We start from the raw sequence: 18472 nt of genomic DNA, 5'->3' as shown, positions 1-18472 counted from the left end.
AGCCCAGGTCATCCTAAATCATGAGCCCTAGCCAACTGCCCTGCTGACTCCAGATGCATAGGCAAGCCCGGCAGAGATCTACTGAGCTCGCCCCAGCCTGGAAGAACCACCGGCTGCCCAGCCCAGCCTGCCACCTTAAATAATAATAAGTAAAATAGATGGCTTTTGTTTTGAGTCACTACAGTTTGGATGGTTTGTTATGCAGCAAAAGCTGACCAATGCAGACAAAGACTTTCTACTCTCAACTCTCTGGATATTCCAGCCTCGATCATAGTCCTCCTGATGTGCTATCAACCTCTCTGACCCAGTATATATTACTTTTTGTTGTCTCTCTGGCATTAAGAGTTTGCAGATAAGTAATGGAAAAGATAAATGTCTTCCTGATGTGAGATCAGGCCCAGACCGTCCATTTAATCAACACATAGGAGCCTGCTTGGTGCTGGGCACTGTGCTGCCTGTTGGAGTTAGAGAATCACCCTTTGACCCGTGGGTTCAGTCTGTTCTTCCTGTTTTGTCAGTGTGCATTCAGAGAATCTGAATAGCGTGCTTTGATTTACAGTTTTACCTTAAAACAGTGGGTCTTACATTTTTCTTAATTTTCTTTCTGACTCAGGCTTTCCTTTTAGAATTTTAGACAAATTCTCCCCAGAAAAGTGCACATGCTTAAACAAATGGATCAACAGTGTAATTTCAGGGTTTCTGATCTGCTTGGAGTCTATCCATGGACTCTGTAAATCCTCACATTAATAACATCTGCCTTGGAGAATTCAAAGCAGTTAAACAAAAGAAAGCCTAGCTGCTAAAACTGTTTCCACAGATGAACTGTTTTCATCAGTTTTCCAAAGGATTTAACTGTGAAGAAAGTGTGAAAATTGGAGGCTGTCGAGGGGAATATAGCTGAGGAAAGATGACGCTGCAGAAGTGCCCCAGGGTGAACAAACCCATCAGGGAGGCCTGAGTCAGAGGCCCGCAGGGTCCCAGGCTGGTCCAGCATCGGCCATCCTGGACCTGCCTCATTCGCCCAGGCAGCATCCTGCCCACACCCTACCCTGGATCCTGGACCGGGCCCCCAGTTGCTCACATGTGCATGTCTTTGCCCGGGGGTCTTTCAGGATGGCAGTGGGAAGTGCCAGGGAGCCAAGATCCTCCAGGGGCAACCTTCAAACAATGACTGGCAGGAATCCGGGAGCCAATATCCAGCCCCCGTCCCTCGGGTGGGAAAACCAAGAGGCACAGGGTTTCCTGAAGAATCCCAGCACTGCTAAGGCTGCCGGCAACAGGAAGCCACTTGGTCACATGCCCATCACCGACTGCCTGTTCTGCCCTTACTTCCTCACAGTCCTGCTACAGTTTCCCGGGAGCACCTCTGAAATAACCCGTGTGTGCTCCAATCCTTGTCTCGAGTCTGTTTCTGTTTCTGGGGAACCCTAATGAAGTCAGTGTTTCTCTAGTGTCAGGCATGGTGGCCAACAGGGCCAGGTTGGAGTGATGATACCGGCTTTCTGGGGGTGGGGGGTTGTCTTTTGTTTTTGAGACAGGGTCTTATTCTGTTGGCCAGGCTGGGGAACAGTGGCACCTTCATGGCTCCCTGGAGCCTTGACCTCCTGGGCTCAAGCATCCTTCCACCTCAGCCTCCAAGTAGCTGGGAACACAGGAATGTGCTACGAAGCCCAGCTAATTTTTTTTCTTTCTTTTTTTTTTCTGTAGAGGTGGGGTCTCACCATGTTGCCCAGGTTGGTTTTGAACTTCTGGGTTCAAACAATCTTCTTGCTGAGATTACAGGTGTGACCTCCCAAAGTGCTGAGATTACAGGTGTGACCTCCCAAAGTGCTGAGATTACAGGTATGACTTCCCAAAGTGCTGAGATTACAGGTGTGAGCCACCATGCCCAGACTCCAGGGTGCTTTCTTACTGAAGTGGTTCTCCAGGTGGAACCGGGGTGGGGAGCAGGGCTGAGCTCTTGTCAAGGGCAGGCTGGCTGTAGTCTTGGCCAAGGGGCTGAGATTAGCATGGTGTTCCAGAACTTGGGGGAGGGGACCCGAAACCCGGTCTACAATGGGAGTCTGAACTGGGGCCACCTGAGGGGGTCTTGTGGAAGAGGAAAACTTGTGGAGCAATAGGATAGGATGTCCAGGGACACAGATGGCTGGATGCTGGGCAGCAGAATGGAATCCGGCCACCCCTGCTGGGTGAGAGCTCTCCCTTTGCTGGTGCCTGGGGGCTTGATGGTGTTAGGGGCTGGATGGGCCAGAGCTTTTAAGTGAAGGCACCTCTACCTGTTGCCAGAAAGGGCAGTATCTGACAACACCATGCTGAAGTGTGTTTTCCTGGTCCTGGAGGAAGCGGGTGGGGTGGAGTTAGAAAGTACAGCAGGTGACCCTGACACAACTGCCTGTTACCATCTGAAGGGGCATTTTGAGGGAGACTGAGTGAATTCTGAGCAGAGGCACTGAAGCACGTGCCTGTGAGGGGGAAGGAGGAAGAGCTCAGGTAGAACCTGGAGAAGTGATGTCCCACAGCAACACGTGACCCTTGTAGAAGAACACATGGAGCCAAGAAAAGCAGCTCCTTTCCTCACAGAAACACAAACAGCCCATCCAGCGCAAAGGGCAGGGAGCAAGGCAGAGGAGGAAGGAGATGATGAGAGATGCTTGCACACTCGGAACAAAAACAAACTGAAAGCGAGAGAGGAAGGCGGTGCGGAAGGCAGAAAGGCACAGGAGCTCTGGCACTGTCCTGAGGTCCAGACCATTGACACCTTCTTCTGCTCTGGGCAGCTCGAGGACAGGTCTCACTGCACAAGTGCTTGAAAACCACTGGGGGACCTAGAGGGTGCTCAAGCCTTTATTATGTTGAAGAAGAAGGAGAAGCAGCAGCCCATGTTCACCCTCACAGGCTGGCAGTCATGTTTGTTCTCCATGATAATTAGTGTGGGTTTTACATCTTTCCAGGTGACAAGTGACCTTCCTCAGGAGAGTGGAGGCTCTGCAGGATGAGGATGAAGCATGGGTGGTCAGTTGGGAACTCACATTTACTGGACTGCAGACGCTTTCCCTCCTGAAACAGCTGCCGGCCTCACCATTGTGTCTCCAATCTAATAATACACTGATGTCTTAAGAGCTGACATTTGCCCAAACTCAGCCATTAGGAAACGTCAGTTTGCATCTAATATGATTTATGTGTTTGGTGGTTTCTCTTAGCCTTCATTAAAAATGCTCATGAGCAACTCAGGTGGATAAACAATCAGTCATGACGTTTTCTACGCAGAGCTCTGCCTGTGATGGTCACCTTGGTCACCTTCCAGGAGTTGGTCCGCTTGCTATGAGGGCCTCTCAGGGACTGGAAACACTTTGGTGAACTTTAGTGGGGAGTAAGATGCCCACACCCCCTGCCACAGGGAAACCCTGATGCCTGATCAGCCATAAGCACACGTCTGCGTCACCCAGCAGTCAGAGCTCAGGGTGCACACCAGGAGGAGCACATCCACACGTCCTGGAGCTGAGACACACACCCTCACTCCCTAGCGCTCACACAGCACGCACAACTTCACAGGCAACATCACCATGCCCCTCCTGCAGTCCACGGTGGGGCCACGTGGTGACACCCGGGTCGTTGGTGGAAGGTAGCAACCATCACATGTTGCACATGTGAGTATGAATGAAGGGTTGCGGAGAACATCTGCTTTGGAATTAGCTTGAGCTAAGATCAATATTGGATCTGTCATGTTATGTGGCCTCTTTAAGTCACACTGGATTTTCTATATAATTTGGAGTATCTAAGTACTTGTTGCCTGGGCTGGAAATAAGGAGATGTTTATCAAATAACACAAACTTTCAGCTAGAAGAAGAAAAAGCTCTGAGGATTTAATATACAACATGGGTGGTGATTGTGATAATCATTACACAATATATCTGTACATCGAATCACATTACACACTTTGAATATACACTAGCCTTATGCATTAAGTATTTTAAAATTAAAAATGAAGGAAGAGCATAGCACACTGCCTTGTTCACTTTTTTTCTTTTTTTGAAACAGAGTCTCGCTCTGTCGCCCAGGCTGGAGTGCAGTGGCGTGATCTCGGGTCACTGCAAGCTCCACCTCCCGGGTTCACACCATTCTCCCACCTCAGCCTCCCGAGTAGCTGCGACTACAGGCACCCGCCACCATGCCAGGCTAATTTTTTTTTTTTTTTTTTTTTTGTATTTTTAGTAGAGACAGGGTTTCTCCATGTTAGCCAGGACGGTCTCAATCTCCTGACCTCATGATCTGCCCGCCTCGGCCTCCCAAAGTGCTGAGATTGCCTTCTTCACTTTTATACCGGACATAACACATGAGTGGGTCATGAAATTAATTAAGTGCATTGTGGCAAACATTTTCAAAAAGTGACAGAATAAAACAAAAAGTATCAGAGTACTCATATGGTCTGCAACCTACAATGGTTTGACTTGCAATTTTTTGATTTTATGATGGTGTGAAACCGTTACAATTTGGGCATAATGTAGAGTGTTCAATAAACTACATGAGAAATAAACTTTATGTTAGATGATTTTGCCCAAATGTAGGCTAATGTAAGTGGTCTCAGCACGTTTAAGTTAGGCTAGGCTAAGCTCTGATGTTTGGTAGATAAGTATATTAAATGCATTTTTGGCTTATGATGTGTTCAATTTATGATGGGTTTATTGGGATTTACCCCATCATAAGTCAAGGAGCATCTGTGTTTTGAATATAATGAGGCTAAGTATTTGTAGTGTGTTCTATTTTCGAAAATAGCTGCAATAATCTCTTACAGCCCATATGCTATTCTAGAATGGTACTTCCCTGTTCTGCCAGCAAGATGTAAGGTCTATTTCCCCTCTCCTTGAATCTGGGCAGAACTGTGATTACTTTGAGCAATAGAAAATGCCAGAAATGATGCTGTGATTTCTAAGGCTGGGTTATAAAAACAATGCAGCATCTGACTTGTCAACAAGAGCCTGGACTTGGATCCCTGAACAGCCATGTTACGAGTGAGACTACTCTGAGGCAGCCATGCTGTGAGGAAGCCCAGGCCACATGGAGACACCACATATTGGTGATCCAGTTGGTCCCAGGCACTGAGCCAGCCCAGCCCAAGCACTGGACATGTGAGTGAAGCCATCCACAAACCTTCCCGATTAACCAGTCCACCAGCAGATTACCATTGAATGGCCTCAGTTGATTCCACAAGGAGCAAAATGACTGCTTAGCTAAATGCTGCTTGAGTCCTCACCTGAATAATTCGTTAGTATAATATGCTAATAACTATTGTAAGTCTACATTTTGGGGTAGCTTTTTACACAGTAACAACCAAGCCGGTATGATGTGACACAAGCTAGTGGGATTTTTATTTCAGTATGCATATTGGGTTACAAAGTAAAAGTATTCTTTTATTTATTTTTTGTAAAGACGGGGTCTTGCTATGTTGCCAGGGTGGTCTTGAACTCCTGGTCTTAAGTGATACTCCCACTGTCACCTCCCAAAGTGCTAGGATTCCAGGTATAAGCCACCGTGCCCGGCCGTAAAAGTGTTCTTTACTGTGTACACTTAAACAAAAGTGTACAAACTACTGGTTTAGCCTAAAGTAAGTGCTACTATATTTTCATCCTTGTAAGTCTTATATAGAAAGTTACCTAACCTCTCTGTACCTCCATTTTCTCCTCTGCACATTGGGGATAATAGGACCTACCTTGTTGGGCTGTTATGGAGGCTAAACGAGTGAACCCTTGTAAAGTTCTCACAACTGTGCCTGGAACAAGGTAAGCCTTCCTGAGGGTCACGTAAATAGAGTATGTGAACCCCCGGATGGGGGCTTTCTTCATGGCATTGATAAAGGAATTGGGGGCGGCAAAAAATGACAGACTTGCCCAGGACTTGCTTCAGGTCCCTGAGAGGTCCTGAGAGCCAAGTGGACCAACCCCTGGCAGATGACCAAGGTGACCATCACAGGCAGAGCTCTGCATGGAAAACGCGATGACTGATTGTTTATCCACTGGAGTTGCTCATGAGCATTTTTAATGAAGACTTGCCCCTCCCCTCCCCTCCTCCTCCCCTTCTCTTCCTCACTGTCTTTCCTGGGAGAAACAGGGTTTGAGGCTAGATCGTCTGAATGCTTAGTAGGTGTTCTTTGCTGCATTTAGTGGGCTCCCTACTCAATACTGTGATGTCAGGATTATTGCATTTTATAGCTGTCCACTCACAGCCTGAGGATCGCAGGTCAGAAGTAGTGTTTCAGCGCATTTGCATCTTTGCTTGTTAACAGACTGCTCTCTGGGCTTACAGGCCTATACATTTGTGTTATTAGTCTGGCTGATTCCTGCCTAAGAAATCCCCTGGTAATCGCTGCCCCACCTGCCTTTAGAGCAGGACATGGAATGCCCTTGGGTGAACTCTCTCCAGCGTTCGTCAGCACTGTCCCCTCTGGGCCTCGCTGGCTCCTGTGGCATGCAGGAGGTGCTTGCTCTAATGGATTCCCTCTGTCTCAATGAAGCAAGCGCCCAAGGAAACTGTGCCAGGGGACTTGATGTTGGATTAAGGGAAGAAATCAAGTTTCTCTTAATGACAGCAAGTACCTATAACATCTCAACCCAGATCAAGGTGGTTTTAGCACCATCAAACTCAGATGCTAGAAGTAGTAGTCACTTAGGGACTGTATCTAATTTTCAAGTGAGAAACTGAAATAACCTAAGTGTTACACACCTGAGGCTACATTTCATAAGTTCAGCAGAAATGTCTTGTTTGTGTCTCTAGGTTTGGTTCCAACTATCCATTTAGTCCCATCTTTGGGGTTTGTACCTGAGTTAATCTGCCATTTATGATTTGGACACACACAACCGGGATGTACACTGAGTCTAGTATCTGGAGAGCAAACCCTAAAGATCCCTGCAATATTGACAAAAAAAAACCTTCTAGACACAGAGCCAGAAAAGGAATTTCCTCTGAAGACACCAGAGTATGTGTGCTGTGGCTTCCCTGTGAGCACAGCCCACACTGATTTTTGGAAACTGCAGATTTTGGGGAGAGGTAGGGAGAAGAAAGGAGTGGGACTTATCAAACCACATCAAAGAAGAAGAGAAGAAAATGGCAGTGGAGAGGCCAGGGGTTCCTGTCTGCCACCAGAACTTAATTAGGCAAGTCTTTGTCCCACATTTGTCTGAGACGGACAGGACAAGAAGGGCAGCTCCCAGGTTTTGCAGTGAGGGCTGACTCAGAAGCTAGCCTCCTGCAGAGCTCCATGAGGGCAGAACAGCCTGCTGTCCCACACTGTTTACTTCTGGGGTTCAGAAAATTCCTTTCTGGAGTCACAGCCCGGTGCATTACCACTAGGTTTATCGAAGTCCAGACATCCAACATCTGCCTCAAAATCACCCGGGGGATTGAAACATAAAAAGTCAAACCAACAAATACGTTTGTTCATAACTTTGTGTAAAGATAGTGAGAATACCTGTAACATAGTCTTCCCGGCCTTGAAGCTTTGCAGATTTGATATAGAAAGCTAGGAGAAAATTCTATGAGAAGAGCTCTTACCATTTAATGAAGACAAGACTTGAGCAAGACTTTGTAATTTTCTACTAATCAAAATTCAAAATGTGAGTCTTGACAGAAGCCAAACAATGCCTCCTGCTGAAACTCTGGAACTCTTCTCTTTAGTCTGAAGTCTTGGACCCATCTTGCCCTTCACTATGAGTAAAGTTTACCGCAGAGGCTTGGTATCTTTGTTTAGAGTTCACATTTCTGTTTTTTGATGGCTATAGATCAATCCTGGTGGAAAACTCCACAAAGTGCAGGAAAGGTTGTCCTTGTGAAGTCATCTTGCAGAGGAGGAAAGCAAGTCTCTAAATAAGAAATCTATATTCCATTCTGACAGCTCGTATGGTGTGGGGTTTGAATTTCTCCTCTGAAAGTCTGATGGCCATCCTTGTTCTTCCATAGCAGGGCTGCCCGAGTATCTCTGAGAAATGCCCAAGCGTCCTCTTGAGGAAGGGGACCGTCCATTGGCACCTGGAGCCTTCCATGGAAGCTGGCTAGCTGGAGCTCCATTTTATACCAGAGTCATCTCAGACATCAGTTAGCTACCAAGGCAAGTCGTTAACATGCATGACAATGAATCCAGTCTTGGCAATCATCGTAATTAAGTGTGCACACTGTATCAGGGTGCTGATTAAGTGGCTTCAGTTTTATGGCTATGATTCCTAATGATCATTCTTTTTACTGATTAAGATGCATTAAGCTTCAGAGGGCATTCGGGATTCCTATGCACTTGGAAGGAGGAGACTGAAGCCACACAGTGTCTGGAAAGGAAAACCCTTGATTAATCACCAGAGAAGAGGAAAGGAGTTTTCTAAGGTGTTTTCTGAGCTAAGTTCATCCCAAATATGTCAGCGTGCCAGAAAAGAGGTGACTCCAAACAAGTCCAACCTGACTCTGGTATTTGAGAGTTGAATGTGGCATTGGAGCTTATTTTGTTTTTGTTTTCCTGAAAAAAATAACAAAGGGAAGTTTCAAATTTTTCAGCCTCTCTAAATACTGACAAATGTCCCAAGAAGCCAAAAGCAGCAGTATGCCACTCTTGGTTCCTGTCCTCATCCCTATCACTACACAGTGTAGCTTCCATGATTACCAACCAACACCCATCATTTCCTCCAGCCATCACCCATGGGCATCCTGCAAGATGCACACAGGAAGATGACATCGCATTTAACTTACCTGAAATCAATATAGTCCTACTAAAAATGGAAATAAAGGTTTATCCCTTCGGCCTTCTCATGTCTAAAATACCGATGGACTCATATATGACCCAGAAGAGGGATCTCACAGCCAAATTACAGAGAGGAGCAGAAGTTTATCTTGGCTTTTGAGTTTTCTGATGAGTTAATGGAGGTTTGCGGGATGTAGGCTAATTTTGACTATACACAATTTTTCTTTCATTAGGATACAGGTCTAAGAATACGTAGACCTGAGAAGCCCCCAGCTTTGCTTCATTCTCTCTCTCTCTCTCTCTCTCTCTCTCATAATCACCTCTCTTGTTAAAAAAGAAGCTCACCATCCCATAAGACACCATGCCAGAAGTAGGGATGTCCTCACCCATCACCACCTCCTCTCTAATCTCACGGCCCCACTTCCCCTCCCCTCCCCTCCCCTCCCCTCCCCTTCTCTTCCTCACTGTCTTTCTGGCATATCCACTTCTCTATTCTCACTGACATAGCTTTAGCAGGATCCTCATTCACAGTTTCAGCTACTGCATTTTCTCCCAACTGGGCTCTTACTTCTTTTCTTAAGGGATCGTAATCCCTCCTTCATTCAGCAACCAGGATGAATTTTATGTTATACAAATATGGTTATATTCATTCCTTGTTTAAAATCGATGCCTCCTAATTTCCTGGGTATGAAGCAAAAATGCATTAGCTTAGCTTAGAAGTCTTCCATGGTCAGCATCTCTCTGCCCCCAGCACTCTCTGACTTCCAGCCATACAGGCATTCCTGCAATGTCCCCATATGCTATACCTTCTTGTGTCCCCATGCATTGGACACAGATAGGGCTCCCCATTGCTCTTAGAATAATTGTTCATGTACTTCTGCTTTGTGACACTTAAACTACAGCTGTGCATTTTTACACTTATTTGCGCGTGTGTTTTGCTTCCTTCACTTTCTGTAGACTCAAGAGGGCAGCAGTCTTGTCTTGGTGGTGTTTGTTGATTTGAGTCATTCCTTACTATGTTATCCCCAAAATTAGCACAACATCTGGCCTATAGTGGAAGCTCAGTAACTAAACGTTTAAAGAATTAATAAATTTTAGCATCTCTTGAGACTTTTATTGAGCTTGTAATGCATAGTTATAGCATAAATGGTTGATGAATGAACGAAATGGCCATGCCATCTGGCTAGATGCTGAGGTATAGTGGCTTTGGAATTTGGACCCTGTCTACTCCGTCTTGTTGTATTCAATATTCATTCTGATTTTGTGTTAATGTAGAAACTTATTCTTCTTGTTCCTTGTTCCGCGGAACACCCTACCTGAGGGGCAACTGAGGAAAGGGGGAGAGGAGATGCCCCCACACTCCTGCTGCTTCCTCTGTAATTTTCCTTTTCCCTCCTTAAACCAACTTTACCCAGATGTCTGACCTCCATACCTCAGTGGATCCAGCCACACCCCTCATTAGATGATATGAGGTGGGACAAGGACGCAGAAGCCCAAATCAGAAGAGAAATTTCAAGAGCTTTAGAAATGAGGAGTTCAGCTGTGCAGACTTGGGCCTTTTCTGGCTTGAGGGGTGGTGTGCTGAGCCATCATTCACTCTCAAGGCACTGCAGATGGTTGGCCCAGCAGAGGCAGACATTACAGCTTGAGGGCTAAGTCCTTAACTTATATTTGCCTCTTGTACTTTGTATTTAGCTTATGTGGAAAATGGGTTTTGGAATCATTTGTTTCCTTCCTTGAATTTGCAGACTAAACTAAAAAACTGCCTGTCATATTTTGACTGGCTGGGGGATGGGCTGCTGAGGATAAGTGGAGGAAATTTCAGCAGGACAATTTGCCAGGTGAGCTGTGGCTTCTGGGGAACATTTGTGCAAGTCTGAGCTTTGTGACAATCACTCATTGCCTTTCTCCCTAAGTTTCTTTAAATTTATTTCTGTTGCTCCTTGCATATACTTTAGATATAAATAATGTCTGTTCCTTCTCTCTATAGTTCAATATATCATGAATTCTTCCCTGGGTGACTCACCACTCTGCAGTTGACTTCTTATCTAGTTACCACAGATCCACCACCTGCTCCTTTTTCCTGCTTAATTCTTTCCATCATTTATCCTGCAGCTTGTATCTTGACATCTGTCTGGCTCATGCTAGAAACTTTAGTCATCCTTGGTCTGTGATTCGTTCCATGTCCTGTCACTCACCCTATTCCCCAACCATTCCCAGGCTGTGTTCCTTTTTCTCCATACTTTTGCTAGACTCTCATGATCACTTACTCCCTTGACAGCAGAAGATCCAAACTTGACCCTGAGAGTTCTGCAAGCCAGAAACACCCTCTGTCTCACCTCTGATGTATCTCTGGTTTTCATCCCACTGCTTGGAACAGAGTGACTGCTCCAGGTGTATCATTTGACTGAATTATAAGTCTTCCTTTTTCTGGGTCCATCCCCTCACTGCTCTGTTCCACATCCTTAATGACTCCCCATCACCTACAGGCTAAAGCCCACACTCCCTAACATGGATATACAAGAATTGCAACCATTAGGCCATGGATTAATTTTACATTGTAATATTAATTTTCATCTTCTATCACTTTCATACATAAATTCTCCATTCCAAATACTGGTAATTTCTTGTTCTTCCCTAAACCGAAGGAGAGAACTATTACCAGAAAGAAGTCTTGATCTAGACCTCAAGAGAGATTTCTTGGATCTTGCACAAGAAAGAATTCAAGGTGAATCCATAGAGTAAAGTGAAAGCAAGTTTATTAAGAATGTAAAGGAATAAAGAATGGCTACCTCATAGGCAGAGCAGCCCCAAGGGCTGTCAGTTGCCCATTTTTATGGTTATTTCTTGATTATATCCTTAACAAGGGGTGGATTATTGATGAGCTTTCTGGGACAGGGGGTGAGCAATTCCAGGAACTGAGGATTCCTCCCCTTTTTGGACCATACAGGGTAACCCTCTTTATGTTGCCATGGCATCTGTAAATTGTAACTGGTGGGAGTGTTTCTTAGCATGCTAATGCATTATGACTAATGTATAATGAATAGTGAGATCGACCAAAGGTCACCTTTTTCACCATCTTGGTTTTGGTGGATTTTAGCCAGGCTTGTTTACTGCAGCCTGTTTTACCAGCAAGTGCTTTGTGACCTATATCTTGTGCCGACTTGCTATCTCATCCTGTGACTCAGAATGCCTATTTTGACCAGCCTTATTTACCTAACCCCTATTCAAGATGGAGTTTCTCTGGTTCAAATGCTTCTGACAGAACCACTATTTTTTATGTCTCTTTTATTGGTTTTCCTCTTGCTATTTCCTGTGCCTCTTTTCTGCTTCCAAGTCACTTACTCCTTCCTCTGTTGAAATTCTACTTATTCTTTAAGACATAGTTCAGGTGTCACTTTTTCGAGCAAGCTTTCCATGACCCATTTCCCCCACCAGGCATTCTCAAGCATTATGCTGACTGAAATTCACAGTTCTATGGGGACCTCCCTTTTAGAAGCTATCAGAGTGTGTCATTATTATTTCATTATATATTACTGTTTGTCTTTTCAAAAAGATTGTGATTACAGTTTGTTTCCTATCCTACTCCTCCCTAATTTTTCAAGTTGACTTGCCTCTCCTCTGTGTCATATTATGACAATAATTCACATTCTTTATTTTATTTTCCTCAAGTATCCATTCTTTAGTGACAGATCACCCATCCTTTAGTGACAGAGGCACTACACAAGGTTAACAGGATGTTGAAACTCTGTTGTAGTCTCATCTGAGGCCTCCACATCCTTACTCTTCAGTACAAGAGATTTTAAGGATGCTGTGTCTTAAAGCATTGTGTATTGCGAACCTCCTAAGAGATTGTGAAATTGGTTTTGTCAGTTTAAGCCCAGCATCCAGATGCAGGCGATGAAGAAGAAGAAGAAGAAGAAGAAGAAGAAGAAGAAGAAGAAGAAGAAGAAGAAGAAGAAGAAGAAGAAGAAGAATAGGATGACTTTGAAGCGAGTTATGTGTTGCATGTTCACCTCCACCCTAGGAAGGGAAGAAGAAGGTGAGTTAGTTTCCCATCTGTATTATCAGTGGGACCACCCAGGAATCTGATGGGCATCCTCCAGAGTGTGCAGGGTGCAGAGACCAGCTCTAACTGTCACAGGAGGAATCTAAATTGAGGGGGTATGGAGATGGCCCTACTTTTGAGTCAAGAAAGGTGGCTCTGTGGGAGACAACTGGACTTCCACCATGGCAGGGGAAGGGAACTATTTCTTAAGAATTAAGAGAGATGGTGTAGGCCTTCAGGGAAAGAGGAAAGAGAGATGACCTGCAGAAGCCTGAGGAATGGCAAAGGAGTCAAAAGTGGCCCAGTCACAGGATCTATATGGGAAAAGCTGCAAAATTCCAGGGATAGAAGTTAAAGAAGATCTAAATATATGGAGAGTTATTCAACATTAATAGGTTGGAAGACTCGAAATTGTCAAGATGCCAATTCTTTCCAACTTAATCTATAGATTCAACATAACCCCAATCAAAATATCAGAAAGCTATTGTATAGATATTGACAAATTGATTCTAAAGTGTATATGAAAAGTGAAAAGACTCAGAATGGCCATATTGAAGAAGAATAACAAAATAAGGCAGTCACATTACCCAATTCCAAGACTTACTATAGAGCTACAGTACTCAAAATAGCGTGGTGTTGGTGGAAGTATACACATGTAGATTAATGGAACAGAGTAGACAGCCCAGAAATAGATCCACACAAATACTTTCAACTGATCTTTAGCAAAGGAACAAAGGCAATTCAATGAAGAAAGAAGATTTAAAAAAAAAATAGTGCTGGAAAATTTGAATATCCATATTAAAAAATAATTAAGCCTATACACAGACCTTGCACCTTTCACAAATATTAACTCAAAATCAACTATAGACCTAAATGTAAAATGCAAAGATATAAAACTTCCAGAAGAAGCCATAGCAGAAAATCTGTGTGATATACTGGATGATGAATTTTTAGATACAAAACCAAAACATAATGCATGAAAGAAAAATTGATAAATTGGACTTGATTAAAATTTAAAACTCTCTGCTCTGTGAAAGACACAATTAAGAGAATGAAAATACAAGCCACAGACTGGGAGAAAATATTTGCAAAACACATATCTGATAAGGGATTTGTATCCAAATATACAAAGAACCTGTAAAATTCATCAATGAGACCCCAATTTTTAAAACTTGGCAAAAGACCTGAAGGGTACCTTATCAAACATGATATACAGATGACAAATAAGCACATGGAAAGATGCCCAGCGTTATTTGTCACTGGGGAATTACAAATGAAAACAACAGTGAGATACTAATATACCTATTATTACTGGAATGCTAAGATCTAAAAAAACTGATAAAACCAATTGGTGATGAGAATGTGGAGCAACAAGAACTCTCATTCATTGTTGGTGGGAACACAGAAAGCTTGTCAGTTTCTTACAAAGCTGGATTGTCTTACTGTATGATTCAGCAATTACAGTTCTATGTATTTACCCAGATTATTTGAAAATCATGTCCACGCAAAAATCTGAATGTGAATGTTTTAGCAACTTTATTCATAGTCACCAAAAGGGAGAAGTAACCAAGATGTTCTTCCAAAGGTAAATTAATGAATAAACAAAGTGGCGTATTCATACAATGAAATATTATTTAGTAATAAAAATAAGTGAGCTGTCAAGCCATGAAAAGACATATGTGAACCTTAATTGGATATTGCTAAGTGAAGGAAGCCAGTTTGAAAAGGGTATATACTTTATGATTCCAACTATATGACTTTTTGGAAAGGCAAAACTACAGAGACAGTGGAAAGATCAGTGATTTCCAGGGATTCAGGGGGAGGGAGATAGGGTTAAACGGGTGAAGCACGGGGGAATTTTAGGGTGCTGAAACTATTCTGTATGATAGTATCATGGCGGACACATGATATGTGTATTTGTCAAAATCATTGATCTTTACAGTACAAAAAGTGAAACTTAATATATATGCAGATTAAAGCAACAACAATAGCAAAAGCACTGTTCTTCAGAAGATTGGGAGAATCCCAGGATGGAATGCAGAAGATGACAAAATGATACAATACACGAAAGAAAAAGAAAGAAAGGAAGGAAGGAGGGAAGGAAGGAGGAGAAAGAGGAGGAGGAGGAGGAAGAAGGAAGGAAGGAAGGAAGGAAGGAAGGAAGGAAAGAAAGAAAAGACAAGTGGCTTATATGAGGCACAGCTGATATGATTGGAAATCTAGTCGAGGTCCCCGTGTGAAGGCTCAATAGGACCCACAATGCTGTCCTTGAGGGAGGAAGCCAGCCACTCTACCAGCCATGTAGGGGTTTTCCTTCCTCCCCCTCCTTCAACCCTGAGGGCTGTGAATATCTGCTAGCACAGGAGGTGGAGCTAAGAAATCAGAGAAGCTAACAATGCCAGCTTCTATACTCTGGGCATTCAATGTTAAGGCCAGCCTGGGAGCAGAAGGAAGTCTGAAACTGAGGGCCTTGATGGGACTGGGGGCTAATGGAGAACTCAGTGAATGTGTTTGGTATCTGGACCTTATTGGGTCCAGCTCATGCAACACAAGAGCCAAACAAGGAGACAGACAATACCCCCAGATAACGAGAACTAGAGCCAGGGAGAACTGAGGCGAGGGCTACATGGTGGGATTTTGGTGGAGTAGTCAAGGGGCCCATCTGCAGAAGAATGTCTGAGAAGATACCTAAGTGAAATATGCACAGCTGAGGCTCTCCAAGGAGCCTCCCAAGGCAAAGGGGATAACCATCGCAAATCCCCTGAAGTGAGATGAAATATTTGTATTTGAGGCAAGGCTGGAAGACAGAATCCCCAGTCACTCCACACAGCCAGAACACACTAACAGAGAGGAGAGGGAGGGAAGGAGTGGAGTTGGCCAAGTAGCCAGAGCCAGGCTCACAAAGCGTAGTCCAGGCATGGTGTAGTATTGGACTGTATTCCACCAGTGACGAGAAGTCACTGGAGTAGGGGTTGAAGAGTCAAGTTTTCTAAATCAAAATTAAATTTAGGCTTTGGCTTTCTTCAAGTAAAGACCAGGATCATTAACAATTCACAATGCTCATTGAAAATGTGGGATAAAATCATTTTAAAAACATTAATTAAAACTCATCTCAATTTTGCATGTCTTACCTGGAACCAGCCAGGTCCTGGATGGATTTGAACATGATGTTCACGTAGGTGTTGTTGGTCCTATGGCTGAGAACAGCAACATTCTCCAGATCCTTTACAGGGTAGGATGGGCACTGGTCGAGTGTGGGCTCCTGGTGTGATTTGCCTTTTGTCCTGCATGGTGGCCTGAGTCCCAGGTACGGACCCCATGCTGGCAATGCATCTGATGAGCACATTCATCCTAAGTCAGCAAGGGCTCCAGAAATCCAGCCCAGACATTGCCTCACTGGGTTCCTAGGCTTACTTCCATGGAGACATCACTCATGAGGATGGTGAGCCGCAGGGTGCAGTCAGGATCAACTGTTTCTCTCTCTCTCTCTTTCTCTCTGTCTCTCTCTCTACCTCAATTTTAGTCCCTAAATTTGTGAGCCTATATTGATATGTAAAGCTGGTTGTTCATGCAGCCAAGCTCCTTTATTGTAAAATCGTGGAAACTGAATTTTAGCATGGAGTGAAAAAGATATTTCAAAGCACTCTGCCTACGCAGCTGGTTCCCGGCATCTCTCCCAGCCACACTGAGTCCATCTTGCCCTCCTCCTCCTTTTGCTTCTCTTCCATAGATGTAGTGTTCACTGTATACCAAATCTCTAGGAGAAATTCAGTTCTTGTCATAACAAGTTGAGCAACTGGACATCAGGAAGAAAGAATTCTGGTCATAGAGGATGGTCCGACCTTATTAAAGGACAAAGGAATTTAGATGACATGAAGTTCACTGGAAGGCATGACCCCCTTATGGACAGGAAGAAGGAGGCAGAATTCACCACTCCCTTGGTAAGGACAGGAAGACATCTCCTCTGAAGCACAGTGCGTTCGCAGAACACAGGGACAAATTCCACTCACTCCTGGCCACGCACTCCTCTTCATGAGGATCTAGAGAAAGGAACCTCATCCTCCGTTGAAACCAGCTCCTCCCTCTAAGCAGCAATAAAGCATATTTAATATAGTGAATCTATAGATCTCAGCACACAGACACAAAATCAGCCCTCAGCTCAGCTCAGACCTGGCCCTAATGATGATTTGCAAATGTAATATTAACAACACTTTCAGTAAGGCTGCAAATAATAGCATCTACATTTATGGAGTTTTTGCTTTGTGCAGACAGCAACTTTCCTTCACGTAATTATCTGCGAATCCCCACAGTGACACCGTGAGGCTGGATGTCTTAGTGTCATCCTTCTTTGACAGAAGTAGCCAATGCTCCTGGAAGTTAAGCAGCCTCTTCAAAGGCACGCAGCCACATGGCAGGTGACTGCCTGCTCTGAAGGTGGAGTCCCCATGCCACACGGAGCACCCGCTCTGCACCCACTGCCCGCAGCAGTGAGCTGATGGCCAGCAGGTAACTTTTGATCTGGAGAAGGCAGGAAGGCACGTGAGTTAGAGCATGAGCTCTACTTAGAAAGACATGGGTTCAGATTCCACTGCTGCTCAGCACTTGGCCAAGTTACATATCTTTGAAGCCTCAATATTTTTTGTCTTTAAAATGGGGATAAGAATGCCACCTTCCTGTGGCTCTGAAGAGTATTAAAAGGTGTGTTTCACATAAAGTGCTTAGTACAGCACCTGGAATATGGTAAATGATATGTGCTTGAGGTGATGGATATTCCAGTTACCCAGATTTGATCATCACACCTTGTATGCTCGTATCAAAATATCACATGGACCTTATAAACATGTCTATTATGCATCAATATCTATTTTTAAATGGCTGCCTTTACTAAAGCAGGTTTCGTGAGTAATTTTATGCCGTGACAGACAGAGATACCATCAACTGCCCGCTTCCCCTCCTGCTGGGGAGGAGTAGGGTCTGCAGTGGATGCAGCGACACATTTCCTTGTGTTCAGATATCATTGCCAGAACAGCCTCTCTAGGTGCCAGGTGTCATTCCCATGCAAAGCCATTCCTTGCCCTCCTTGCCTTCCTACTTTATCCTACGGCCTGGGGACACCCCTTGTGGGGGCACCCCTCTTCTCCAGCCCTGTTGACGCTGGGCTGGCTTCTCTTATGGTTTTGTTTGGATATGAAGTTTCTTCGCCAATCTCTTCTCCCCTTGCCCAAGGGACCCTTCACCTCCTGAATTGCTACCAGTTCCTGTTAATGATCTCCCCAATTCAGCTCAGTTCACTGCACTACCAGCATGGGAAAAGGATGGAAGTGCCACTCCTGGGAGCTGGGGCTGAGGTTACACACACTATCAGCAGCTTTATTAAATTATTCACTTTACATGCAGAAAAAGGAAGCTCTGTTAAGGATATATATTCATTTATTTAAAACCGTATTTTGGAGTTTCTGCAGTTATCTGAAAGTTTTCTTAGTCTCTGGTGATATAGAACTTCTGAATCAAATGACGACTGGCCTCTCCTGTGTGGAAAACAGGCATGGAGCTGTGTCCTTGGCGTCCTCTGACTCTTCTTGAAAAGGCTTCGGAACCTATTTCATTATCTGAAGAACTTCAAAGCCCTCTTCAAGTCTTGTGGGATTTTGGGATAAGGAGCACAGTTTCTGTTTTGAGGCTCCTACTCGCAACACACTTTTTTGTTC

The sequence above is a fragment of the Mandrillus leucophaeus genome, unplaced genomic scaffold (genome assembly GCF_000951045.1).
Source record: "Mandrillus leucophaeus isolate KB7577 unplaced genomic scaffold, Mleu.le_1.0 Scaffold846, whole genome shotgun sequence".
In the NCBI taxonomy this organism is placed as follows: Eukaryota; Metazoa; Chordata; class Mammalia; order Primates; family Cercopithecidae; genus Mandrillus; species Mandrillus leucophaeus.
This window is presented reverse-complemented; position numbering follows the sequence as displayed.